The 27,168-nt window shown below is 40.1% G+C and overlaps 1 protein-coding gene across 9 annotated transcripts in view; it reads left to right on the forward strand.

Moving 5' to 3' along the window:
* Positions 1-27,168, forward strand: part of Grik1 (glutamate ionotropic receptor kainate type subunit 1) — a 372,708-nt gene that overhangs the window by 121,928 nt on the left and 223,612 nt on the right. The window lies entirely within an intron of this gene.

Below are 27,168 nucleotides of genomic sequence, written 5' to 3' on the forward strand. Positions count from 1 at the left end.
GGCTCTCACATGTTAAACACCTAAACCAGGGCTCTTAGAGTCTCTCTTTCCATGCCTGGTATAGAGTGGGAGGGTGGAAACCACATTTCATGCAGTGTGGATGGTCTTACTGAAATCACCAATTTGGTCCTAGAGAGAACTGTGTGCAGTGTGGAGAATATTATACCCAGTACATCAAGCTGGACACTTGTATGGAGGAGGAGGAAAGCCAGATGAAGATGTTTTATTTGATGAAACAGTTGGCTAAGCAGGAAAAAAAAGAAAGCAATTCTTTGTAAAGTAACTTATTCTCTCTCTCTCTCTCTCTCTCTCTCTCTCTCCCCCTCCCTCTCTCTCTCCCTCTCTCTCCCCCCCCCTCTCTGTGTGTGTGTGTGTGTGTGTGTGTGTGCGCGTGCTTTGGGCTGAAATAGAATAAAGAGGGAGAGGAGGAGGCAAGAAGAGAAAGACAAAGAAAAGGAAAGAAGACTAGAAAGGCAATAGTCAGTGGGTAAAAACAGCAAAACCTATACTCCAGGTGATTAGGCCTGTGGTAATTAAGGCCTGTGGTAATTAAGCTCTGTGTAAAGATAGTGACTAATGAAGGGCAAAAAGGTATTTTCCAAAATGCTACCCAGTGTGATCTAGATGCAGGAAAAGAGAATCAGCCTCACTCTGAAATTTTGGACTGAGACACCAGAAAGTTCAGATATTCTTGGGCATGTGGGGTTAGCTTCCAGCTGTTGCCACAGGTCTCACACTTGCTGGCAACAGTTTCCTTTCAATTTTAGTGTCAGCAGAACAACCTCAGATTATGAAATGGCTCCACTTATTTTTCCATGAGTGAGTCACAAATGTAGAGATGTCCCTGTCAGTTTGTGGATTTCTCTCTCAGCTTCTTCCTATGGCTTTTGTTCCCAACACAGTGATTGACACAGTGATACCTCATGACTACTTATCTTGTAAGGGAAAAAAATTAAAAGGGTCAAGTTCACTTTGTAGACTCCATCTGTAAATAGAGTCCAATAGAATACAAGGACAACATTGTCATTTGTAAAGTATAAAATTGTGGAAGAAGAATATATATTGTATAACACTCTGAGTTAACAATTGTTTTCAAAAGTACTTGTGTCTCTATAAATGAACTACCAAAAGTGTCAGCTTGTATGAAAACATATCAGAAAAAACTGCAGAACCTCACAAGCCTGCACCTTCAAGGTACCTTTTTGTAAGAAGTGCTTCACCTCAATTTTGTTGCAAATGCTGTCAGTTAATACACAACTGTAGTCAACCAAAATGAAGACTCAATAGTCAACAAATACGAGATTTCATTTTGTTTTATTTAGCCCATTGTTTTCTATTTCAAGCTTCAACAAATTAATGAACTCTAAACTCAACTTGGATAGTTGGTTTGAGTCTCTGATTGATAACTTGACTAAAAAGAATTGGCTGTGACTTCCCCCTCTTTAGACTCGTCCAGCTAAATTTAAAAGTGATGGTACCACTTAGAAGAACAAGTCCTGTAGTGCTTCTGTGAATGAGAGTGAGGTGAGGCAGAAATGGACAAGTTAAAAGCATTTCAATCAGGGTAACCTTCCTGAGTTCCAAGCCTATTTCTGCCTCTAGTCGATGACTGGTATTGAATGAGGCATTTGAGGCCTGTCTGCTTCTGTTTCTTCCCTTCATGAAGTAAGAGGGGAAAATACAATGATTGCTGCATCTGGATCTCAGTAGAGTTTATTTTCAGCAAAAGCGTGGCCCTCTTCTTGTGAATTAGTTGTTGGCTCAGAGTTATGAAACTGGAAAGTCAAAGTGACCCACGCCCATCAGCCGCTTGACCCATGCAGCACAGATTATGGAGTCCCCCTCCCCATTGCAGAGTCGGCCTTCCCCCATGCTCGGCCATCCCCCGGCTCTCTCCCAAGCCTCACCAGCTCCTCTACCTTACATGAATATGTTGATATACAGTGTCTTAGCTACCTTTCATTCACTGTTATTTGTGACAGCTTTCACGTCACAGTTCAATAAATGATCTCTGTGATTGAAGCCCATGGTTTTTGCTACTTGTGTTACATACACCACTGGCCACAGTGTTGGCTCCATACTAAGTTTTCTTCCAGAGACAAAAGTTTATTTTTTTTTACTCAAAGACACGTTTAAAGATTTTATGTGTATTGGTGCTTTTTCTGCATGCATATGAGTGTACCATGCAGTACTGGCAGAGGCTAGAGGAATGTGTTTGATCACCCTGGAACTGGAATTACAGATGGTTGTAAACCACCATAAGCAGGTACTTGGAATCAAACCAGGATTCTCTGCAAGAGGAACAAGTATTCTTAAACACTGAGCCACCTCTCCGGGCCCTCCCCCCGTAAAAGTCATTATTTGAATTTTCTCTTAGTCTATAAGCTAATAGGTTTCATTATGACATTTTCTAGCGTCGTCTTAACTCAAAAAGCATTCTGTTTTGAAACAATGAGCCCACAATACATGCAATGAAAAGTCATCAAATGCAATACAGGTCAGTTAACTGCTGGAAAATGAAAATTATTCCATGACTAGACACCTTGCACAACACGTTCTGTGGTATATGTGAGAATACAGAAACAATACTTTGCCATGCTTGATTTGGGTACTTCCTTTTACAAAGCATTTACACTGAAATGGAGTAAATGGCCTTGAGAAAGGTGGTCTTCTCCTCTGTTTGTAGTCTCCTATTGTCCTCAGGAATAAACCATGAAACACTGGGAAGGAGATGAATGGCAGGACTGAATTACTGCACACCTACAACAAGCTGCTAAAGAATAGATGCTTCGGGCTGTGAAGGTTTGCAAGGAGTCAGATTATGAACTTCAATTTTGTTAGCCAAATAACACACAAGGGAGTTGTTTTCATGCATTGACATTAAAGGGAATTAAGTTCTTATGCCACGGCATATGAGAGCAATGACTTTTTTCAGCTATTAGAACCTATGTAACTGTCTAGATCAGCTAGAATCCTAGAACGCTTGTGATATAGAACATCAGTCTTGTTTGTAAAAGGGTTCTGATAATGCTCTTATGAATTTTGTATTTTCTTCCTAAGAAAGCTCATTCATGCCATTGTGGTGCTACTGATTGTTTGACTTTCAGATGACCTCTTATTAAATTTATAAGAGGAATTTCTCCAGAATATAACTATAAATTGAAAATTCCCAGGCAAAACCTCTGACATAGGAAATGCTTCAAAATTCATTTTTTGAATAGTGGCATAATATTAAAACTTGAAAATTCCATGTCTAACCTCACAGGTAGACCAAGGTCAAATCACAAGCAAACTAAAATATTCTACAAAATTACCTCTTGGCTAAGTTCATGAGGTACATAAAACATATGAATTGTGTCTTGACAGAGACCTCAGTGCCATGATACTTCATTGTGTATAAACAAATATTATAGGATTTGAAAAATTCCAGTCATAAAACACTTTTGGCCTTGGGCATGTTCAATATTGTCTATCCAATCCAAGTTGTTTTGTTTAAAGAACAAAATTTTAGACTCTGGATTAATAGGAACCTGGGTTCAAATTCAAGGTGGGTCCTAACTCTGGAAACATGACCTAAAATCTCTAAACAAGAAAATGCATACAAAGCAAATGCATTATGACAATACATGCATTACATTTCAGATTAAATTATTAAAAACCAATTGTGACTTTTCAAGTTATGTTAATTATGAATGCATGGATGACATATTCTTAAAGCCAATGCATTGATAACATGTACAAGGTACCTATACCCAAGACAGAATGGGAAACTTGTGAACACAATGCACCAAGAATATGCGCCTATGCCCAAGACACAAAGGGGAAAATATGAGCACTGTGCTCTATAGTTTATTTGAGGAAAGACTAAGTACCTTTTTAGATTTTTTTACTTATTTTCTTGTTAATACCACCCATGCATATAATGCAGTTAGATTATGTTCACTACCAAATGCCCCATTTTGGTGCCTCCTGGATCCTCTCAACCCCTCACAACTTCATCTCTTCTTCTACCCCTTCTAAATCTGAGTCCATGGACACAGAGTGCCATGAAATGGAGCATGAGCATCCTACTATAGGTCATACCAGTAAAGAAAACCAACTCACCCCTCCCAGTTGCCATCAACTGACAATATCTCCTCAACTAGGAGTGGGGTCTGATGAGCCCCTTTCCTCTCTCCATGCTACAGTGTTGACCGTCTTGATCCGCTCCAGGCTTTGTGCCAACAACCACAGCCAATGGTAGATTTCGAAGGCAATATCTATCATGTTAAAATATATTATTTCGCATCAATTTTTCCCAACCTATCATCTGAGCCTTGGGGAGGGGAAGGTATAATGCAGACATCACACTTATTTTCTGTACTATAATGATGTTTGTGTCTCTATATTAAACAGGGCTGTATGAAGAAGCTTCTCTGATAAAAGTTGAGCCACACACGATTAGAAGTCATTTTTAATATTATAGTTGTTTAGCAAAAATAATAGGAGTACATTTCCCCATAGGCCTATGATCCATTTAGCCACATGTTCTTTGCCCCTAAGCAGTGACATGTATAGTCTCAATTTCATGGAGTGCCCTTTAAATACATTCAGAAAGCATTTGGTTATTCCTATAACAGTTATGCCACTACCGCATCACTGAGCATCTCTTCCCAGGCAGGCCATTATTGTAGCAGGCTAATGGCTGAGTGACACTGATGACTACTTTTCTCCTCTAGTGGTGAAAGTATTCCTATGAATTATTAATCAAATCAGGCTAACATCCTTCCAGAAATTCGAGAAATAAATGAAGAGCTTTGTGATGTACTGTGATTACCATCTTGCTTTCCCTCCTCCCAATTAACACGGCACAACCTTAAAACTACGGGTCACTTAGGGCTCTCATACACATTTGCTCAAGTTCCAGAATTTTACTGGGGAAAATCCAAACATCTAAATTCTTCTTTGTCTGTCTCTAAGCTATGCTTTTGTTAAGGAAAGGAATATGTGTAAACTGATCCAAAGTATTCAGTTATCATTTGCCGCAATGAAATGAAGGCCAACTTTGGTACACTTAGCAGAGCTGAATTCTGTTGCTGCTATTAATAGGTTTTTCAGTGCAGTCACTAGGACAACCTAAATTGAGAAGCTGGTAAGTCATTTCTTCTTGTCCGTTTAAGAACCTGAAGCAATAGTATCCCTGAATGTTCACAGGGGAGTTCTAATAAAGCTTATTATCAGGTTGGATCAATGCAAGACAGACAGGCAAGTGTATTATCAAAGACAATAGACAGACAGGATATTTAATAAGTGTAGTCAATTACTTGGAGCCTGTATTCAGGGATCATCATGGTGAATAGATGCCATCTATCCTGTATAATGTGTTTTTAAAAGAACATTTGGGACTCATGAGTAGAAAATCAAAGAAGATAGCTTTTAACTCATTGGAATTAAAAAGCTCAAAAATGGAAAATGGATCCTATTGGAATCATGGAAAAAGGGGCTAGATTTCATTTTCTCAAAAGCAGAAGATGCAATGTCTACTTGGACATTTTAAGAGAAAAAATTAAATTTATTTTATTAAAAGAGACAAAGAGAGAATACTATTAATTAAAAAGAACAAACTCAGATATAGTATGGCTTATAAGTTTGAATTCTATACATTTCAAATGGAATTGTATTTTTCACCTGTTCAGAAAAATCAATGATTTTTTAACTTCTTTTAAAAACTTGACCACAAACTGACTAGAAATAAATTTAGCTACTTAGTGAAGGAATTATTTTGTACCATCAAGAATTTATGACTGACTGAGAAACTAAGGTACACACACATATGCTCAGTTTCCTTGCATGGTTCTTGTGCTACTCTGTGCCTACACTCCAGTGTTGAGTTGATTATATAATCAAATCTATATAGAAGCCAAATATCACTGTTAACAGAAGTCTGTTGCATCAGAAATTCATTTCAGAATAATTACTGGAAATGGTTTGGCTAACAGTGTTTGCTCTCTGGTCAGTGCCTTCTATGTGATTTCACCAGACTCTCTTTCCTTAACAAAGGCACAAAGCACAGATGAAACATTCTTCAACTAGTCTTAAGGAAACTTTTACTGCCTTCTCCAACACAGCACATTGGAACAGTATGTTTCTGGGATCCTTCCCATACACTTTTTCTTAGGTAAGAACACCAGCAGGCAGAGGGTAAGCTAATGACTATGTGATAAGTATAAAGTTTCACTTTGTAGCATAGATACTTGAAATACTTACTGTCACTCTAGTCTAATATGAGTGAATTAAACTTTGGTGACATATTTTTAGATGCAGTTTTGCTAACTATATAATAAAGCATTTGAAAGCCCATAACAGGCTGTACTCAATAAAGAGGTGTTAGGTCAACTTCTGAACACTGACAATCATAAAATAAATTGTAAAGTACCTATTTTTGTCAGAAAAAAAAAACAAATGGACCCATAGTGGTTGCTCACATCTATAATTCCAGCACTCAGGAGGTGGAGTCAGGTGGATTGTCAGCTCCAGAAAGTCTCAAATAAGGGAAACTAAACAACAAAAATAGAAAAAAATGTATTCTGTGTTAATTCTAATGCAATTACTTCATCCTCTCAATGATGAAAATGAACCGTGAACAACTTAAGACATAAGCACAAGGTTGATTCCTATCCATAGTCAATAAATTGGCTGGAAGGCAATTTTTGTTTCCAAATGGTAATCTGATCCCCAAATAAACTCAGAATAACCAAGGGTTTCTAAAAGCCCAAGAACCACACTAAGCTTTGCAGATACAATAAAAACAAAGAGGTGGTGGCCATTTTCTCAGGTAACTTTTTTCTATTGCATGTAGTCCACTGAGGGTTAGATATAATTCCAGCTTTCTGAAACATGTAGATGTGTAGATACCTTTGCATAATATTCCTTAATATGCAGAACTACAATTACAAAATCCACACTGAATTTAATGTAATTAAAATCTGAGCCATATCCTTTAATTGAAGAAATGTGTCTCAGAATTGGAAACAAAAAATGAATAAATTATATTCATCATAGGAGTGACTTAATGTACAAATCTAACCATTTCTAATCATCAGGGAATAGTCAGATTAATTGAAGGCACAATGACTTTAGAGAAACTTGTATGATTCATTTAGTCTGTAGACATGAGGAAATTCAGGGATTTTTTTCAAGCAAGAGGAGAAAAATTGATATGTTAGACATCAGCAGAGATGATTCGTGACATGCAAAGAATTATGCCTGTAGATCTTTCAACAAAAAGATGTAAAATAAGTTCATAAAAAATGTAGAGCTACTGCATCTAAATTTGCCCTTCAGGTGACCAGAAATTATACTGCAGAATAATTGACATACTGAGTTGAGGAGTATTAGAAGGTTTATCCATTGTACTTTTTGAAGAGTTTGTTGAAATTATTAGTAACTAGGAAATTATTATAAAAGAGGTTTGCATTGATCGAAGTTAATGTAATAACAGACCTAGCAAATAGTGTTGGTTATGAGCAAACATGTCCCATAGATCAACAGTTAGCCAGAGATGTGAGTCTGGCTGGCCTGGAGTGCTAATGACATCAGTTGCTGGGATGTCAGGAATGGAGAAGGGCAGAGTGTCTCCAGAAGGGTCACATTCACACTGATGTGTGTTGCCGGGTCAGCGATCAGTGAAGAACAGAAATCGTGGGTCATCGCCAAGATTCTAGGGAGCACAACATCAGGAACTCAGGAGCCTCCAAGTGTCAGAGAGACGTTCTGTTGGCCCAAGACAGTCACAATAGCGTCTGTTAGAACTCAAAGGAGTGCTGAATTCCACATAGTAATTTAGATGGTCACTATGTCCAAAAGAGTGGACCTAGAGAGAACCTTCTTTGACTGATTAGAAAGACTGTGAAACACCATTATTTGCAATGAACTGTTAGCTTCTTGGAGACATCTTTCTTCTTATGGCAGCTTCATACTAACTATGAAAATTAAATTGTATAATGACCCAAACTCAGTAAGCTCAACTGCATTTCCTCCAGGCTGGAAATACCACACCAACAAGATCTAGTTCTTAATTAGTTTCATCTAACTGCTCAAATATTGCTCAACAGCTAGAGCTCATGTCTAGTGGACTCACAGACTCATGAGTAACCAGGAACATTGTGCTTCAGTTCCACGTGCATTTTTTGGTGGTGTTTCACAGCCTGACGGTAAGTGAACAGTTGTCCCTGGGACCAGACCCAAAACAACATCCTTTGACAGTTTGACAGTCTGTGTAACATGGTGAAAACATTCACAGCCTGTTCAAAATATCTTTCTCTAGAAGCAATAGTCACAGATCTAAACGTTAGTATTTGTTTTCATTCGTGTGTGTGTGTGTGTGTGTGTGTGTGTCTGACACATGTGTGAAGGTGCACCCACCGAGGCCAGAAGAATGTGTCTGTTACCCAGAGCTTAGAGTTACAGCCTGAGTGCTGAGAATCAAACTCACATCCTTGGAAGAGTGGTAAGCACTCTTAAGTCCTGAGCCACCTCTCCATGCTTTTATTTGATGACAAATGCTCTGTTTTGTTAACTTGGTAATGATTATTTCTGTACACTAAAGTCTGTTAAGGGCATGCAGGCTATTTCTTTTAACCACTTTCCAAAGCATCATTCCGAGTGAATATTATGATCTCCCTATAATGTTAACATTGAAAGGTAGGTGTAATTGTCACTGTTTTGGTTTACAAGAAAACAAAACCATTTAAAGAGATGAATCACTAATGAGGGTCATTTTGGAAGGAAAGCCAAAGGTTTGTCTTTGTCTTTCCAATGCAAACACATCCTTTAATTACCATTAGTTCTTCTTCGTGTGTTCTACACTCACTTTCGTTTCAAATTTTGCATCATTATTATGCCAAGAAACTGTCAGAATTTGGAAAGAGCTGTGCTAAAATGCACTTTTGACTCTTCTACGAGGACAAAATTCACAAAGAGGGCTAGCAAGGTGTGCAGAACGCTTGTATTTTCCAAAAACTAACACATTTGACAGTCAAATACATGTAAATTATAAAATTATAAACAAATCTTTGAAGCAGGCTTGTTACAGCTTCTCGGAGTCTCATGTATACATTTGAAAGCAATAAATTTAAACTTATTTAGTAATTCAGCTGATTGTCTGGCATTCCTGTAGTGTGTCTGGCTACAGTTTAAAGAAATGAAGTCCCTGCCTGTAAGAGAAGGCTGATTTCCTTCTCCATCTCAGTCTAGTGTCCTGGTTAAGAAAGATCAAGGAGCATCAGAGACACGATTGCAGGAGGAGGATAGGGGACAGGGAGGGAGTGAGAGGCAGAGACATAGCAAAGCAAGATGGGCAAGAGAGAATGTTCTCTATTTAAGACACTTAAGAGACAGCTGTGGTGACAAACACCAGTAATCCCACCCGTTGTGTGCCTGAGACTTTAGGAATGTGAGTTTGTGGCTATCCTGCACTATGTAGTGAGACACTGGGTCTGAAAACTTAAAAAGCTAACCAGAGAAAGACATACTCAATTGCCACAACCCAGAGAAGAGCTTCCATGTGTGTCTGAAGCAGTAGATGATAGAATTCATGACTTCTATTTTAAGAGATTGCCTCTGGGAGCATCAAAATCTGGGGGCCATAGAATGTACTGCTATCTAGGATAGGCAAAGGCAATTGCCTTGTATTCATGTGTCCTTCCAAAATTTGATTAATTACTCTGTTGTGCTGTATACTATATTTAAATACAATGACGTGTTATGTGTATTAGAATGACTTAGTCTCTACTTGTGTGTGTGCATGTGCACTAGTGTGTGTGTGTGTGTGTGTGTGTGTGTTTTGGGTTACTTCTATAGACCATCTGTCATTTATAATCTGAATATGAAGGAAGGAATCACACAGGGTCCCATGCAATGGAGATGCTTTCCTTTACAGAGTAGTAGGAAATATTGGCATTAAGTGGGTTTGATTTTACACAGCGCTATAAGAGTGGAAATTATTCCCTCTACATCCTGAGCAGATGTAATAAAAATATGAGTAGATGTCCTTTCTTTCCCCGGCAAAACAATTACTCTCTATGCCATAAACTTAAGTTCAGCAAGTGTTGCTAATGGGAGTGTTTCCATTTATAATGCCATTGCTTACCAAGACATGTCATGCATAGGGATAAGTGCCTTTGCAATTCATGGCACAACCTAGCAGCAAGCCAGCATGCTGCCTCTGGAAGCCCATGCTTCATCTTGCATCGAGTTAAGTGAAGGGAGTGCTCTGAGCAGGTGTGTTTAATTCACCATAGTGGACATTTTGGTCATAGTTAAATTGTGAGCACCACCGGCAGCTCCTCAAATTATACCCATTTAGCCTTCATTTATGGAGCACCTACTGTGTACTTAGGGAGCAGCTTGCTTTCAGCTATGCTCTGAGACTCCGCACATTCAGAGGGCTGTGCCTTTTAGGAAATTACTACACAGTGGTAAGAAATGACAACCCAATGGTCTTAAAGAGTAAATGTACCTGCAGGAAGTAATTGTCTCACCTTGCACACAAGACATTTCAAATAATGATAGTCATGGGTAATTTTCTAAGACTGAATTCACAATTCCATCATGTTTCTTGGGAATTCTCTATTTCACAGATTAAACCGAAGTAAGAATTTATTCCTATAAACTCAAATGTGGCATCTATGTAATCAAGATAGATAGATAGATATGCACTTATACACACATACAGTTAAGTCTGCATATATGTACCCAATGTTGTTTCATTCTTTCCTTTATATTTACATATTTAAATATATACTACTAGGGAAAATAGTTTCCATTTTGCATGTGGGTAGAATTCCAAAGTTTGTATCTAAATGACTTCCCTAAAATTTGAAATCTCTTCCCTTACAACAATATTATGTAAGTCAGAGTTATAGTCATCAAAATTAGTGTAAACAAAAAAACTTATCCTATCAACTGAATATCCTAAAAATAACCTAAAAATATGGAGTATATACACATTTTGTTTTCATGTACCTCCCATTGCATTGATAAGTGCCTGTCGATGTAATATTTTAATGTGACATGCAAAGACTTACAAGGAAGTCATACATGTGTTTCACACCACAGTCTTATTCAGAGATGAATACATTATGAGACTTATATGAGAATCTTTTGACAAACATATGAACTCCATATCACACACTTGTGTGTGTCCCCCCCCGCCAGTAATTGTTATATTCTCCTGTTTTGTTCTCCTCCCTCTCCAACTCTTCGCTAGTCACTCCAGAGTTTTCCATTTCTCTCACTAGGTTATTAAAAGCATCACTAATTGCCTAGCAGCTGAAGACTAAGCACCCTTCTTTGCTAAAGCGGAGGATCTATTCACCGTCCTTGAGGCTCGCTGCTCCCGCAGCTCGATTGTGTGTATTGACTGTCTCTGGCTTATTAAGTTACCTGAAAGACACCATTTACAGCACCCCCTCTTTGTCTCCCTCTCCCTGTCTCTCCCCGTGGTTACTTAAGCAACCTTTCAATGTTCCCGACTTTAGCCTGTAAATGAACACTCGTCTTCCCATTCTCTCTCTCTGCCTTCCCTGGAGTTACAAAGCAATGCTGTAGTGAGCGCTGCATTCATATTGAGCAGAGTATTTTTCCAGCTTAGTATTAGTAAAGACACACTCTGTCCCCTTCTGTTTCCAGCATCGCCCAGAGACAAGGGTGTGATGAAGATCAGGTTCCAGCCTCCATCTTTCTCAGATAGTTCTGGCTCCTCACAATGCTGTGGATAAAACTCATTTCCTGCCCCTCTGTGGACTCTAGTGCGGGTCTGCCTTGGATGAGAATTCACACCACACTCTGCGTAGATACATCAGTCACATTGATACCTGTTACCAGATGACTCTTGTCTTCCGGTCCCTGGAGGATTTGACACCTCTCGTTCTCTTACACAGTGCTACATACTGTCTCCTCTCTTCACCTAGTCCAAACCCTTTATTCACTAATGCTTTGGCCTCTGTCTGCTTCTTGCTGTTTGTGTCACCACCTTAGATCATCCAGTTTAAGTCCATCATCTTCCCAGGTGCCCCCACCAAGCAACTTCTAACTAGGGTGCACATCCCCCAAAGGAAAATACACATGTCTTGTCTTTGTTCACTGGAATAGTCAAGATTTTGGAATCACGTGTACAAAGGAGGTACCTACAAAGCATTGTTTGAGCACACAACTTGCTGAACCATCCCAGGTGCCTCCTCAGATTGTCATCCTGATCTCATTCTTTACTTGTGTCATTTCTGAAGGCGCCTCCCTAGAAGCATCTATTTTACAAACGATACAGAGGGCCCCTGTAGGTATGTCTCCTTGTCTGCTTCCTCCATCGGGCAGCCTTTGTTTATCAATGAGCTTCACAATTACTGAGTTTTTGAAAAATCAAACAAAGTGCAGGGGCAGGGATAATTCTAACAAAAACAATGTAGCTATTTTATCAATACAATTCCAAATTGTCTCCCAGCACCTCTCTCGTTTCCCCTATGTAGCTCTCCATACTTTCTCCACTCAGCACCCAGGCAGAACCCTTTATTCCCAAACTACCCTCACCCTGCCCATGTCCAACCTCTGTTCAAAATCTCTAGCAGAAACACATCTGGCTCTAAGTAAATCTAGATCTTATCCAGGGAAACCTTTGCAATAAAGAGATATTGGAATAGTGGAATAATAGCTACTGCAATATAGAGAAAGTTTAGATAGGAAGTCCGCAAGGAACTAAAAAAAATAAAAGAGGTGGAGTGGGGTCTTTTCTTATATAGACTAGTGATCTCAGCTGGAAAGAGCTAGATATGAGGGAGGATCAGGATCAGATGGTTTGATGGACAGAGGAGCAGAAATTGTATTTCTTGGTGGGTGATTTTCATAAAGCATTGTGGATTGACATTCTTCCTTATAATTAGAGGTAAATTAAGTTCAGGATCTTGTAATGAAGAGACACTCAACTAAAGTTTAGGCGACTCAGATTTAGGCATCCTAGTACAGTTGGTCTGTGGGAACAAATATTTAAGCCAGTCACTTGGAAGACAATGAATGAGAACTTGGTTGTGTCTGTCTTTCCCTTAGGTAAATAAGAGGATCACCCACAAGGGAAGCTACTGCCAATTTATACTGCAATGGACTGTCTGTTGTCAGCGTGTCATTCTTGGGAATCAAATGGTAGAGAGTTTCTGTAGCCACTGCTCAGAAAAACAGGGTTCAGGCCAGTTTGACCATGGCTGTTTCCAGTGGCTTTCCAGTTCAGTCAAAATCTGCATTTACCTGCATCACCCTGTTTCCTGCTGACATCCCAAGTCATCTCCCAAACACTTGATGTGTGCTTCCTGTCCTCCTCAGTCTGTACCAGGTGTGTTCCTGCTCCAGTACTGCTGGTCTTGCTCCCTACCCTCTGCAAACTTCTCAGATCCTCACAGGGCCTTCTTCCTCCTTGCCTCCGAGTATCTCCCTATGTTACCTTTTTGTAAGGATTTACTTGACAAACCTATCTGGTAGCACAGGAAAGTTTCTTCATAGCAATTCAACTCACCTATTCAAGATCCTAGGACATCTTGTATCATCTGCCTGCACAGTGCTTGTCCCTATATGATATACTATACATGCTCGAGCGTGCTTGGCTTGTCTCCCATTGCTGAGCCCTGTCTTTTTGTAATAGTGAATGTTGCCTTTAGTGCCTAAACATTGTGACTAAAGTATGGGACAAATCATCTAGTACATGGTATTGCCTTAGCTTAAAAACTTAGCATACGGATTAATTAATGGAGACAGGAGAAGTACTTTATTATAGGAGCCCAGAGAAAACGAGAATCAAAGTGGAATGTTACAATGAATAGCAGTCAGGCTTTCTCTGCTCAGTTCCCAGCCCTGTAAGTCAGCAATGGAATGTATAAACCATTCATATTTATAAGCAGATCACTGATGAGATCATATAGACATGTGATGTGCTACTACATAATCTTTCTGTCCTGTGGCAATGGACTCAAATTTAAACAGACAGGGAAAAGGAATTCAGCCATTCACTGAAATAAAAATGTTAAGGGTCAGAGTGGAGGGGGGGTTCTAAATATACTGGAAATACCAAAAAAGGAAAGAGTCATTAATTATGTTGTTAGAATAAACACTTGATTTGTGTTCCAAAACTGAATAGACTGAATTAATCAAATGTCATGGTGACATTTCTAATAATTATTGCACTCTGTGGATTCCATTAATGGACTCTACCTGCCAAGAAAAAAGTTACAGTGTATCAATTAAATAAACAGGAAATTGTCTTCCTCCTCTTCTCCCCCAGATAGTCCACGTGTCTTACTGATACTCAGAAGCTTTGAAAAATAAGTAAGCATTTATATAAGATTAATAACTCCCATTGCTTCCCCAAGAGGCCCAAATCACTCTATGCTGCCTAGTCCTGGATTTATCTAACATCTTTTTATAAAAGTTTATTAATGATAAGAACAAATTAAAAATGGCTTAATATGTCAGAAAGGATCATGAGTTTCGAATACAAAGTCCTCTGTGTTAATAAATGCATCTGCAGTGCTCCCAAGATTAATGGGAAATATCTTGGCAGAATTCATTTGAGCACTGCATTTGCCTGGTTATACTTATAGATCATCTTAAAATCACCTGCTTGAGCACAGACAATGATATCATAAATATGTATTCGAAACCAAATTTAAATTTTAGGAAAGCAATATCCATTCATTAAAGAAGAAGAAACAAATGCATCACAATGAATCTCAGGTAAATGAAAAGGCTGAATGTAGAGATGCAATGAGACTCCCAGTCTCTTGTGCCAGTGGATGTGAGGCTATTATTATTCAAAGCTATGTTACACATCAATTGTTTCTTTCCAAAGAAGCTCTCTTATCTGAGGGCTCAGTGGGTACGGATTCAATTTCTATGGACCAAGTTTCTTGAAATGGTAGACTCTTCAGAAACTTCCTGTATCAAATGAATCTTGTTGTTGTTAGGTGTTGTAGCTTGGAAATTGAAGCTGGGAGGTGTCCATTCAATGAGCTGCCTCTTTTGTTGGGTAGAGCACAATCATCTTTGTCCTCTTCCAACCAATCTAGTCTCAAGTCAAACTTAATGAACTGTGGAGGTGTTCCAGAGATTTCTATGCTAATGCTCTCTTTTTACTTTTCGAAGCCAAACAGTGAAAGAAGCCAATGACAAGAAGGACTCACTTTGCTTTCATGTCCTTTAAGTTCTCAAACAGGCAGAATTTAACTGTGGAGGAAAATTCAAAACACCGCCGCAGTGAGCTGAAGGGGAAACTAACAAAGACATCTACAAAACTTCACCCCAGAAGCTGCAAACGTTGCTTTTGCAGATACAATGAACTTAAATACATTGAGAGATGCATGCTGCAATACTCAATGAGCTTAAATGATTAGTATGTCCATAAGGAACACACAAAGGAGGGACCAGAAAAAAAGCTAATAATAAATAAAAGAGCATTTGACTTTGACAGTGTAGGGGGAGATTAGAACGACTTGGCCATAAGCCCAGGCATGCTTGGAACCAAGAAAAACTGTAACAAGCAAGGGCAGCCTATCGCTAGAGCTCTCAGAGGAAGTGCAGAGATGGGGAAGAGTGCCACATCTCTAACTTATTGCCTCCAAAGTTGTGAGAGAATAAGCTGATTTCATTTTAAGCTACCAAGTTACTGGTCAAATTTCACTGCACAAAGCTAATGAAACTATTTTCTGTGGGGAAGTTATTTAAACAAACTAGGGTATAAGAGAACTCTAACAAAAATTGGATGAGTTCTAATGTTGACTAGGAAGCAGCTACACAGAGTTTTGGCCTAAAATGCTAATCAACACGGGTTTTGACAAAGAAAGATATTTATTGGGATATAACTAGCCATGGGCAGAGCAGCACACATACATGGAAACATGCAAAACACATTAAATTTGGGGAAGACTTAAGGAGTTTGGATAAAGGACAATTTTTTAAATGTGAAGACTGAGGGAAAGAAGTACATATTGCAAAATAATTATCCTTGGCCACATGATTAGAATTGGCGGTGTTATCAGTCTGAGGTTGACCAGATAGTAAAAGGAATTATCTCCGTAACGGAAATGTTTGTATACAGTTCTTCTGGCCTCAGTATACCTCTAGGAGGTTTTGTGTGGTAATTCCCATTAGACGACTGGACATAAGAATGCTTCCTTTATAGCCTTCTGATCTTATGGCTTTCCTTGTTGCCATCATTAACTCGGGAGACTCCATGTTGATTCTAATAGGGGTCATATTTCCTTCCCAGTGGTTCATAGAGCTGTCATTCAGGATGAGTGCACCGCACTCACCTTGCCATGACTGTGACATCTCTTGACACTCGAGCATGACCATGGACCTTATAACAAGCTTTCATGTCAGAAGGCTAGTTATGATGGAGCTGAAGCATCCCTGTCACCAAGTAACATGAGAGCCATCATAATTACATCACTCACATTTGTGGTAAGATTCGTGTTTGCAAACCTGCTGCACTGCCTGTTGCACACAGGTGGAGTTTATGCAGGCATTTCTGTGCAACAACATAAAGTGAACTAACTGATTTAAAAAAATAATAAGCCTTCCAAGTCCGTCCTATGCTTTTCAATAGACTATTATCCTTTGATAGAGGTGCTTAGGAAATTCTCTTTATAAAGTGTTATGCTACCCACACTGTCTTAGATAGTATTTTTCGAAAATGTAATCACAGATTTTTAAAGTACACCAGAAAATGTGGTGCATGCACACACACACACACATGCTTGAGTGCACACGCGTGCACATACACATGATGGCCGGAGGTCAAGTTGAGATATATTCTTCAGTCACTCTCTTTCTTACTGTTTTTCAGGACAGCTTCTCACCTTTACATGGAACTTGCTTATTTGTCTGTACTGGCTGGGAAGAGAGCCCCAGGGACCTGCCTGTCTCTGCTTTCTCAGAACTGGGATTGTAATGTGTGTGTTTTTTTTCACATGTCTTCTGGGGGTTGGACTTACTCGGGTGCCCACGCATGTGTGGCAAGCGCCTTCCCCTCCGAGCCATCTGCCCAGCCTTGGTTTCTGGTTTTTAATGCAACACTTCTCTTTTGCATTGTGGGGCCATTCCACCACGGGAGATGTGTGAATCTGGGATGAAGAGGAGGCATGGTTTGGGGTTGTGGGAAGACATCATCCTCAGCGTACAGAACCTTCTTCCCTGCTCTCTCGATGTCACATTCATATAAACGCCACATCCAATTATGTCCCCCGGCCTTCCAATATGTCAAATGCCGGGCGAGTGCGACAGAACGACAAAAGCAATAATGATTCAGTTACAGGATACTGAAATACATTATCAAGATGGATGGGAAATCTATAGGACACTTATCCAGTAATTAAAGGCGATACCCAACCTTGAGAAACAAGCTTACCATTCAACGAGCTGATGCTGAGCGCACTAGGGATGCTTGCCTCAGCCCCACCCAGGTCCCAGAGCTGCTTGTTTTCCAGGCTGCTTTGATCAAGCCGCTTCCACGTCTCCTGGTGCAGGCAGAGATTCTCTACTGAAGTCTCCACGTTTCAGGCAGATTTACCTTAGCAAAGTGAAAAGAAGCCTTAGGCAACCTCTGGGGTATTTAGCAACATGAATAATTCAAGGAAGAGCACCTACTTTCTGCTCAGAATATGAGTGTTTTTCCTGAGTCCTCTGTGGCCCTGCATTTTCCTGTCTCCGTGTTTGTAAATGTGCCAACAATGCTGTCATCCAATAGTGAATGCACGTGTGAAAAGACACATAAATTTAACTTTAAGTTCTAAGCATGTAAATCTGGAAAGGTCTTCTTAAGCTCAAGACTGTGGTTGTAAAGAATGATCTTGTTGAATGCGATAGCGCCCAAATAGAAGTATGGCAGGAAAGTCTATCTAGCACTGATTTCAGAGTAAAGAGAATCTACCTTCTACCTAGTGAACTATTCACACACTCTATTTAATCGAGTACCCCTAGTGAAGACACTATACCTACTTGGAGATAAGCATAATTAGCCTCATTTTACAGATGAGCAAATTTGAGGTCACGGAAGTTGGAAAACTTGACCAAGAGCACGAGGCTAATCAGTAGCAAAGCTGAAGTTCAATCCCACTTAATGCAAGGCACTTAGTGCTCTACGGAACAGAATGCCCGCCTTTGCACCCCACGGTCACAGCCTTATCCGTCCTTAACCTTTGCCAACCAGGTGCCTCTTCCTTGTCAGCTAGAAATCCCCAGCCAAAACTGTGCCACAAAGATGCTGCTTTTTATTAGGTCACAACTTTGGAAAGATGTTATCATAGTAGATGAGTGGAGTTTTCAGCATCCAGTTAGTTCGACTCAGCCATTTAGCTGAGAAGTCATCTGATCAAATGAATATTAAGTAAGAACACATATTGGGGTACACATTGAGTACACATCGCTACCAGGTACTCCTTTAAATAGCTCTTTGCATGTATCAACCTGAAGTTCTCTTCACAGATGGCTCACAGCACTTTGTTGAAAGGGACATAGTGGAGCTTAGGAGACAGCTCAATATTTAAGGTGCTTGTTGTGAAAGCATAAGGACCCAGACCCCCAGATCCCACACAAAAATGTGTGTTGGCATGTGTCCAAAATTCCATGGCTATGACGTGGAGACAGAAAAATCTCAGGTACTTGCTGGCCAACTATTCCAGTCAATCAGTGAGCCACAGATTCAGGGAGAGACCTTACATCATAACATAATAGCCATGTTAGGAGCTGGAGAGAACACCAAATGTCAATCCGTGGCCTCCACATGTGTGCAGCCTGACACAGGAGCACACACAAACACAGAGGCACACGTGACGAATGCACTATGATTGGGATAGCCAACACAACAAGCACCAGGAAAAGACCAGTTATGCAACTTCGCACCATGGTCAAGATGCATGTCAAGAGCTGCCACTGAAGATCACGGGCCCCCTCACACAGAGAGACACATACTTGCCGGCACCAATATTATTTTACTCGTGGAAAATAAGCAATAGTATTTTTTTCTCTCTGATATGTCCCATCCATTTCTTGCAGAGTTAAGAAAATATAGCATTTTCTTTTCACATAAATAAAACAGTATGGATGATGCTTTAGGGACTGGAAGTAATTCTTGGCAAATTAGGAGGCAAACCTCTCTGCTGGTTTTCAGAGACCTTCCCGTAAGCCTGATTTGTCCTGGTCTTAGCTGAGCTTTTCATCTGTGGGATTACCACACACTCAAACCAAGTAAAAATACATATTCTCTGCAACCATTTACCTCATGATTCAAAAATGGAATGCTTCGTGGAGGGGGATTTTTAAAAATATTTCTCCAAATCTTTTTACTTTGCTATCATTTTCTCTTCTTTGGAAGTCCTCCTTTTTTATTTTCTTTTTTATATATTTTATTTAATTTTTTACACCAGGATTGGTATGTAAAATTGCTTTTAATTGAAATAAAATTACTTAAAACAAAACATAAAGGTAAACCCTCGGGGCATGTTCCTTAGATGGGGTTGAAGCAGAATATGCTTCATATAAACTTAGACACAAAGTTAAGAACTTTTGTCTGTGAGCCTGTTTGTGTATAACAGTTCGTTAGCTCCCACTGCTGGGAAATGGTCTGACAATGTGGGTTTCAAATTTCGTCATACTGTAGTTACAGAAGGAAGGCAGAAAACAGTGCAATGGTCGGCAGATTCCATTCTTGATAGGGCTTATATAGCATAAAGCTTTATGGGACGATTGTTGATCATTGAGTAGATTTGTTCTATCATAGTCAAATAATTTCCTCTGTGACTTAAACACACACAAAGAAGCATTCTGATAAGAGTTAGCACAAGAACGATACACTAGACCTGTTCATAAATCATCTTTAATGAGCGGGTTCCAGCACATGTACTAAACAACGTTTTTGGGGGGTGAAGCACCTTCACTTCAAGGAACCACACTTGACTTTATTTTCAGAAATGCTTTCTTCAGAAACCATTTTTGAATTTTTAATCTTATTTTCCATCAATGGCAGCATGAGGAAAGAACAATAGCTTTACCCTAGTCTATCTTTTTTCTTTTTGGTTCCAGTGCTGTGATGGTTTGTCATTGGTTTATCTTGTTTCCTTACTAAAAATAAGAAATTATATACTGGAGATTGAAGGGAGGGAACTATAGCTGCCATAGAGCACTGTCCGTAGTGTGAAATGACGTCCTTGGAGGTCTGTGCTTCGCATCCACTGGGACCAAGAACAGATAAAAAACAGAGAAGACAGGAATCAAAGGGTCAGCTTACCAAGGTCCATGCCTCATTCGTGACTTTATTTAGCCCAGGCAGCAGAGCACCCCACGATTTATATGTGTGTAGCCCTCTTTTCCTGATGAAGAATGTGAATTTCAAGGTCATGGGGTGATAGTCTGATAGTCATATGCCTTGTGCATCACGGGCTCTATTGCGTTGCTTCTCGCCTACCCTCTACCCAGCCATCTAAGCCCAAAGCACAAGTTGTCCCACACCTGAGCACCTCTCCCCAGGCACAGATCTCTGTGGATTAGTTTTTAAATCAATGTTTCCACTTCACTCTGCCACTGGAAGTATCTGGGAGAGACTCAAGAGTGGGGGAAACTATCTGCATTAGTTTTCCAAGATGAGAATTGTAAGAGGGTCTGTCTCCACTCAGAGACCACTAGTGGGTTACCATTCACTAAGAGATGAACTCGAACTCCTTGATAGTGTTTATAATATCACCCAGATCTGTTGCTCCTTTGCCACTTCAATGATAGATGCATCTGAAAGCTGTTAACATCAGGTCAGACATAATCATAACTTTCATTTTTCCAAATATTCTTTCTTCTGCTGGACATTTTCAGATGCCAAGCACTGTGCCTCAAATGCTTTCAGGTGATGTGTTTTCTCATTTCCCATGCACCTTACCGATCCTGCTTTGGGAATCCTTCCCTAAGTAGTGAAAAATTCTCTTCCTTGATGAACAGCCTCAGCAGCACCTGAGAGCTAGGTAATGAGATTCTGAAGTCCATCCTATCTCCTGAGTCAGAATATCTGGAGGTTGGTACCCAGACAATGCTGATCCTGGGTGATACTGATGCTGTTTCCTTGTAGATGAACCCAGAAACACAGGAGAACCCCCTTGGGAACATGAAGAAGAGCTCAAGCCTCAGCTTGTCCTTAGAGTTTGGGTGCAAGTGAAGAATCAGCATACTTTACTCTTGATGCTTTCTTCTTGGTTGATATCTCTCAACTTAACTGTGATTTACAACCAGGCTAGTTTAAATAATCTGATTCTCTCTCTTAAGAGTTAACCTCTATGCACTTTGTTGTCTGCCATGCATGATAGACAAGGCCTACAAAGGTAGGGACTACAGTCTAAGCAGAAATCCAGAGCCGTGACTTAGAACTATGAAGCACTCAATTTAAAAGCATAAGGAAAAGCGCATGTTAACCAGCTCTTTGCCTGAGGTCCCAGATCAGCGGGTGCTGCTGAGAGTGACAATGTAAAGAACAACGGTTCACTGGAACAAAAAATATGAATGATCTTATTTGGGCAACTTTAGCAACTTCTAAAGCTCATACATTTGCTTTATCAACAGGAAATCTAAGCATAAAAATAGCTTCCTCTGTGTGACTGTTTATATGTCATACACCTGCTCCACACCAGGAGACAAGGACACCTCCTAACACTCTGCTCATTTCCTTTGACTGTAATTGGGGTGTGGCAAGCTGTGGAGATTTATAGTCAAGCCCACAAATGAAATTTTGAAAATTTTCTCTGTCTTGGGCACTAACTCCTACAGACCCTTTTATTGTAAATCTTCATATCCAAATAAGTCTACGCAGGTTACATGAATAGTGTTTTGTTGATTTAAAAAGTATGCTAATGTCCACATTATACACTTCAAATATTTGATTAGAGTATATTAAGCTTTGAGGTACAGTTTCCTAGGAGGCTTGTGCTAAAGAGATAACAAAGCAATGTCACATGCAAACAAGGGACAACACATTTGAAGGGAGCTTTTTAACTCTTCCAAGTCTGAGAAAGAACCCTGTTAGTGGGGAAGAAGGAGCCAAGGTTTGAGAGGCCTGCAAGGAGAAGCTACAAACTGAAAACCTCCTGTTGAAGAAGGAGAAAGGTTAAAAAATGACCGAGAGAGACAGAGATAGAGTGAGAGCTCCGGGTCACCATGGTAACAAGAGTAAACTTGAGCCAACTAGGCGTAAAATTCTGCACAGTTAGACAGGGTTGTGCATAGGTAAGGCTGGAAACTTGGCCTTCCTAGCCTTGCCTTGGCTCCTTTTCTTTTTTCCTTTCTTTCTTTCTTTCTTTCTTTCTTTCTTTCTTTCTTTCTTTCTTTCTTTTCTTCTGATTTGGGAGGAGTCTGGCAAGGAAACAGATGCCACCAACAAAGACAGTCTCCCTTGACTTTGCCAGGAGTAGCAGAAATCAGTCTCTACCAAGCCGGTTGGCTGCTGGGGTTAACACCTGAGCTGATGCACTGAGCTACCCATGCCTGAAGAGAGCAGCAGCACCAGGTGCCTCTCACTACCATACCCTGCTCCCCCCATCCATACAGGGTTTACTCCAAGGCCCCCAGGGGATGTCTGCACCTGTGAAGACGAGGCTGAGGGCTGCATTTCTTCCCGTATAATTATGGATAGTGAGAGACTGGCAATAAAAGTAATAATGAAATAGAAGTTTACTGGCATACGGTTCTGAAAGTTATATGGATGTTATCCTTCTCTTTTGAAACATCCCCTTATGCTTGCAGCTTTCCATTCAAGGGAAATATTTTGTGGGTTCCTAGTGGCATGTCTGAATAGCATTGCTATTCTTGAATCCTATGGGCATTATTAAGTGAAATAAGAGTTCTGCGAACAAAAACGCTGCATGAAAGTCAAAGTGACAACTGAAATATCTCCGAGTAGTTAATGGGAGGTAGTATACCCAGACAGCATGGACATGTTACACAAAGGGATCACTAGCATGTGTGTGAAATACTGTGAGAGCTCATGACACGGCAGGGAACTGTTCATAATTTAAAAATTAAAATTCACTAATTACCCATTTCTGATATTTTCCATTGAACATTTCAGGAGGGAGGGAGGGAGAGAGAGAGAGAGAGAGAGAGAGAGAGAGAGAGAGAGAGAGAGAGAGAGAGAGAGAGAGAGAGAGAGAGAGAGAGAGAGCTAATGCGTTAATGTGTGAATGTGTGCCAGGGCAGACATTACATGTAAATGTATATATACACACAATAAATGAAAAAATAAACAAACAAATGTTGAAAAATACACTATGGATAAGACTCAAGAAAGCTTTCTGTTCAGCTCTTATGTCTAGCTGATTGCACACGGGCAAACTGTCTTCCTTCATGACAGAATTCCCCCACTGTGTCCATGCACGCCCCCTGAATATGTTACAACTGTGCTGAGATATTGAACCTCCTTATTCCTTTCCCTCGTGTGCTTCACAAATTTTTATCATCCTCAGGATGAGCTATGGGGGGAAGAGCGTGGCACACTTGTTTCTGACTGCAGCAATACCCAGGAATCCAGACAAGACTGTGAAGCCACGGCCTGCATTTGATGAAGTGGCTTGTTCTCTCTTTGTAGGCTGGGATGATCAAGAAGGCAGAGGAAAACATGACTCCATCTTGGCCAAAGACAAGTAGCTATATGTCAAAAAGAATTACCTGTTTGCCTCCTGTACATGAGGAAGGAGCTTGGGAATAGCAAAGAGGGATGTTCTTTACCCAACCCAGGCGAAGACATAAGACCAGGCTTGTCATCAAACATTTGCTGGAGCTCACTCTGAAATACTTCCAGGGTATACTGCTGTGGGCCAAAATGAGTCAAACCCTAGAGGAAACAAGGCCTCTGTGCCTGGTACATTTGTCATTTGCCAGTTCAGTTACACGCAGAACATTCCAAAGCAAATATAACCCCGGGGCTAACAAATCACGGTTCCTTACAGCTCTGTTTTAACACAGTTAATGCAAGATGCGATTTGTGGTACGAAAAATAAAAGGCCCAGAGACTAATATTGGGGTTCCAGCTTCAAGCTGAATATCAGAAAAGTAAAGCAGCTAGGCACTAGCTCACACTCTACCTCAGCCTGAAGTGGCTGATCCACAAGATCTCCCAAACCTCATTCTGTAACCTCTCCTCAGCATGTCTGGAGAATCCTGAGACGTCAATGTTTTCCTATCCTCATTGTGGCTGGAGAATGAATGCTGATACTGACTACTGAAGACCCCACTCCTATCTTTTATACCCCTCTAGTGTTGGGACTAAAGGCATTGTGATCCCAAGTGCTGAGATCATCTTTGTGTGGGCTGTTTCTCTTTAGGACTGGGCCAATCTTACGTAGATCTGGATGATCTTTAACTCACAGAGATCTATCAATCTCTTAATCCTGAATCCTAAGATTAAAGATGTTCACCACCACCACCTCCTAGCTTCTGACTGCTGGGATTAAAGGTGTGTGCCTGGCTTCTGTGGCTTGTGGCTGACTTTGCTATCTGAATCTTCAGGAAAGCTTGAATAAATCATAAATAATGTATCACCACATAATTTTTGGAAATGGTTACAGAGAATTTGTGACCCAGACCCAGAATTTCTGATAATAAATTTCAATGTTTTTACCTAATTTCTGATAAAATACTTCAATGTTTTTAACCTGTGAATTTTTTGCCAGCCTCCTCTTCCTCAGCTCCGTCACCATTCATTGTCAGCTGTACCTGAATCCCCAAAGGCAGCAATTTAAGTGTACAACAGAGTAAGGACTCCAATCAGTAGAAATCTCAATCTAGGACCATGCTTTGACTATGAAGTAACAAATTCATGTAAACTTTAAAATTCTGGAACATAATATTTGCAGTATGCATAATTAAGAATGCCACGGTAAGCTTACTGTGGTAAAGCAAATGGACCCCCTATGGTGAGAGCTGCTTCTGTCTAATTTGTTTGTGGCACTTCATACAATGTTGGTGCCGGAACCATTTAAAGTTCTCTTCCTTGGATTTCAGATATGCAAATTTACAAGCTGGGTTTAACTACTGTCCCCTCTTAATGAGGAAAATCAGATTTTAGTAAATAAAAATGAAATTTAAATGAAAGTAGTTCATTGCTTTCCTCCCCAGATAGGACAGGAAAGACAATGTGTTTTCCTTTGGTTAGATGGGGAGCTCTTGGTTAGACAGAGCATCGATCCTTGCTCAGAGTGTTAGACTATGTCACTACTGGCATTTGGTTTGTGAAAATTGTCTGTAGGAAGTTATTGCCCTGGCTTATAGAGAAACTTTAAATGAGCTACATGGTTATGAATGGATGCCCAAAGATGCTTAACATCATTATGAAGTAGTTAGATACTTCCAAAACCAGTTGCAACTAATATCACACTTTTAATAAAATAAATAGAAAAGTACATGTCAACCACGGCTCATATATGGGACATAAAGTCTCTTTCAAATGTGAAAACAAAATACATTCCACCCATCCTTTGACTGTATTGACTATGACAGATGGACATTGTGACAAACAACCACAGTGCTTAGACATTGCTACTTTGACTCAATAGAGGGCAAGGATGCTTTGAGAAAAAGACAGGGTCTACTTCCCCTCCCCCATCTTCCTTTTCATTAGTAAGACTAGAGATGGGTGTTTCAAGCCTCTTGTCAAGAAACTGTCTGTTACCTACTAGAAGGGGAGGAAACCAGGTATCTCCAGAGGAAGAACTAGGGAATAGAATGTTGATAGAATTGAGGAGAGGGGCTTACAGTAGCAGCTTCTTGGCAACTAGTACCAGATGTATCATTGGCATTTAAAATATTCATAGAGTAGCTTGCTGTTGATGGCATACACCTTTAATCCCAGCACTCTGGAGTCAGAGGCATGTGGATCTTTGTGATTTCAAAGCCAGCCTTGTCTACAGAGTGAGTTCAAGAGCTTAGCTGTGAATCTCTGTATCTGCTTCTATTAGTAACTGGATGAAGGTTCTGACAATTAGGGTGGTCATCAATCTGATCACAAGGGAAGACCAGTTCAGGCACCCTCTCTACTATCTTTTGGATTCTTAACTGGGATTGTCCTTGTGGATTTCTGAGAATTGCCTTAGTACCAGTTTTCTCCCTAGCCCTACAATGGCTCCCTCTATCAAGATATCTCTTTCTTTGCTCTCCCTCCGTGTTCCTCCTTCAACTCAACCATCCTGTTCCCTCATGTTCTCCTCCCACTCCCCTTCATCCATCCCTGCTCCCAGAGGCATCATGCATGTCTCTTTTAGAGTCTTCCTTGTTTCCTAGCTTCTCGGGGGTTGAGGATTGTAGCCTGGTTACACTTTTCTTTATGTCTAATATCAACTTACGAGTGCGTACACACCATATTAGTCATTCTGGTTCTGGGTTACCTCACTCATCATGGATTTTCATTTGCCTGCAAATTTCAAGACGTCATTGGTAGTATTGTGTAAATGTACCACATTTTCTTTATCCATTCTTCAGTTGAGGAGAATCTAGGTTGTTTCCAGGTTCTGGTTATTACGAATAATTCTGCTATGAATATCGTTGAGCAAATGCCCTTGTGGTATGAACAAGCATTTTGATCTTGAGGTAGATTGATTCCCAGAGTTCTGTGAAAACACCATACCAATTTCCAAAGTGACTGTACAAGTTTGCACTCCCAACAGCAGTGGAAGAGTGTTCTCTTACTCATGTCCTCTTCAACTTGAGCTGTCAGCAACATGTTTGATTTTTTTGATTTGCACTTCCCTGATGACTAAGGATGTTCTTTAAGTGTATTTCAGCCTCTTGAGATTCTCCTGCTTAGGATTCTCTGCTTATATCTGTATGGCAAGGGACACAGTAAACAAGACAAAATGGCAGCCTAGAGAATGGAGAAAGATCTACATTCTGAAAGAGGACTGATCTCCAAAATACATAAAGAACTCAAGAAACTAGACATCAAAATACCCAATAATCCAGATAAAAAATGGGGTACAGATCTAAACATGAGTTCAAATCTTATTCGGGCTAGCTTTATGTCAACTGAAAGAAGCTAGAGTCATTTGGGGAACGCAACTGAGAAAACACTCCTGGCAGAATGGCCTGTGGAGAAGACTGCAGCACCTTTTTAATCAGTAATTGGAGTGGGAG

Source organism: Mesocricetus auratus, unplaced genomic scaffold, assembly GCF_017639785.1.
Source record: "Mesocricetus auratus isolate SY011 unplaced genomic scaffold, BCM_Maur_2.0 Super-Scaffold_100008, whole genome shotgun sequence".
In the NCBI taxonomy this organism is placed as follows: Eukaryota; Metazoa; Chordata; class Mammalia; order Rodentia; family Cricetidae; genus Mesocricetus; species Mesocricetus auratus.